Below are 2,728 nucleotides of genomic sequence, written 5' to 3'. Positions count from 1 at the left end.
AACCACTGGATTCATCTCCGGCCACGGACTTTGAGCCACTTGCATCCGTGCCCATCGAATCCGACTGGGCGCCGATCATGGAGTTCACCTCCGCGGATATCTTCTAGCACTCGCCTTTCGGCGATGTGCTAAATTCATTAAGGTCTCTCTCCTTGTCAGGAGAACCTTGGCCGAACTATGTCCGGCTAGAATGGGATGTGGACGACGAAGAAATTCGCTGCCCACCCACCACCCACTTAGTAGCCACTATCGACGATTTAACCGATATGCTCGACTTCGACTCCAAAGACATCGACTGTATGGACGACGATGCAGGAGACGAATAGGAACCACCGCCCACAGGGCGCTGGACCGCCACCTCATCACATGAAATATACATGGTGGATACACCCAAAGAAGGCAATGGCGAAGAGACAGCGGAGGATGGCCCCTCCTAGAAGCAACCCAAGCGCCGACATCAGCGGCGCTGCTCTAAGTCCCGCCATAGCAACAACAACGATAAAAACGCAAGAGAAAATAACACTCCAGTCGACTCCAGAGGAAACGACGACCACATCGCCCCGGCGGCAGAGCATGACGAAGCTGCAAGCGGCGAACATAGTACGGATCCGACGTACGAACATGGTGACGTCGAGGATAAACCTCATCAAACCCCCTCTGGGGAGGAAAACAGTCCGAACGAAGATGCACACATCATCCTGGAAACACACTTGGAGCAAGAGAACCTACGCAGAAGGCTTATTGCCACAGCGAGGAGTCTGAAGAAGCAGAAGCAAAGGCTTAAGGCCGCACAAAATATGCTCAATAGCAGGTGGAACAAATTGCTCGATAACGAAGAACAGTATGGTGGAAGTTACCACACAAATAGCTATCCAAAGCGCAAGCTACTACTTGAATTTGACGATGAGGCCTTAGAGCCCACACAGCCGAAGAATGAAACGGCCAACCGGCCGGATCAACCACCTTGTGACCGTGATAGAGTGACTAACAAGGTCACACATAAGTCAACACACAATCTACGTGAGGACTTGCGCCAAAAATCCGGTACGACCAGATCCATCTATGGATCCAGGAAACGCGCTCCGGCACAAAATCAAAACTGAATACTACAACCGTCCGAACGCCATGGTAGATCCAAATACAGGGGTGCCGCACACCCCTTATGTTTCACCGATGAGGTGCTGGACCACGAATTCCCAGAAGGATTCAAACCAGTGAACATAGAGGCGTACGACGGGACCACAGACCCTGGTGTCTAGATTGAGGACTTTATCCTCCATATCCATATGGCTTGCGGAGACGATCTCCATGCCATTAAATACTTGCCCCTCAAGCTTAAAGGACCAGCTCGACACTGGCTAAACAGTCTCCCCGAAAACTCAATTGGAAGTTTGGAGGAGCTCAAGGACGCTTTTCGGGCTAATTTTCAAGGGACCTATGTCCGACCTCCGGATGCAGACGATTTAAGTCATATAATTCAACAGCCCGGAGAGTCAGCCGAAAGCTTTGGAACAGGTTTCTCATTAAGAAGAACCAAATCGTCGACTGTCCGAACGCCGAAGCCTTAGCAGCTTTAAAACACAGCGTCCGAGATGAATGGCTCGCCAGACACCTCGGCCAAGAAAAACTGAGAACAACGACAGCCCTGACAAGCCTCATGACCCGCTTTTGTGCGGGCGAAGATAGCTGGTTAGCCCGCAGTAGCACCAGCGACCCAAGCAGTAGCACCAGCGACCCAAGCACATCCGAAGTCAGGGATGGCAATGGAAAACCACGACGCAATAAAAACAAACATCAAAATAAAGAAGATAGCCCTAATACGGCGGTAAACGCCGGATTCAGGGGCTCTCAACCTGGTCAGCTGAAAAAGCCTTTCAAAGGCAGCAGAGAGGGACCGTCTGGCCTAAATAGGATTATTGACAAACTATGTCAGATTCATGGCACCCTCCCATAAACCTGCAAATCACACCCATAGAGAATGCTGGGTGTTCAAGCAAGCCGGTAAGCTAAACGCCAAACACAAGGGGGGAGACACCAAGCGAAGATGAGGGTGAACCTCACCAGCAAAGCACTGGAGGACAGAAAAAATTCCCACCAGAGGTTAAACCAGTAAACATGATCCATGTGACGAAGAGGACAAGCAAACATGCACTCCGAGACACACGGGCCATAGATCCCGTCACCCCTAGGTCCAACCCGTGGTTGGCCTACCCGATCACTTTCGATCGCGGGGACCACACGACAAGCATCCGACACGGAGGATTGGCTGCCCTGGTGTTAGACCCAATAATACATGGATACCATCTCACACGAGTCCTCATGGACGACGGCAGTAGTCTAAATCTGATATATCAGGACACAGTCCGTAAAATGGGGATAGACTTGACACAAATAAGCCACAGTAATACTGCCTTCAAGGAAGTAATACCAGGCCCAGAGGCCCGCTGTACGGGCTCTCTATTACTAGAGGTTGTATTCGGCTCTCCCGACAACTTTCGAAGCGAAAGGTTAACTTTCTACATCGCCCCATTCCGAAGTGGCTATCAAGCACTACTCGAAAGAGTGGCTTTCGCTCGTTTTAATGCAATACCGCATTACGCTTCTCTCAAGCTCAAGATGCCTGGTCCACGGGGCACCATCACAGTTAGTGGAAACACTGAGCGTTCTCTATGCGCGGAAGAATGTGCGGCGGCTTTAACAGCCGAGCACTAGACGGCCTCACCAACTA

This window comes from Triticum dicoccoides, chromosome 5A (genome assembly GCF_002162155.2).
Source record: "Triticum dicoccoides isolate Atlit2015 ecotype Zavitan chromosome 5A, WEW_v2.0, whole genome shotgun sequence".
Classification (NCBI taxonomy): Eukaryota; Viridiplantae; Streptophyta; class Magnoliopsida; order Poales; family Poaceae; genus Triticum; species Triticum dicoccoides.
This window is presented reverse-complemented; position numbering follows the sequence as displayed.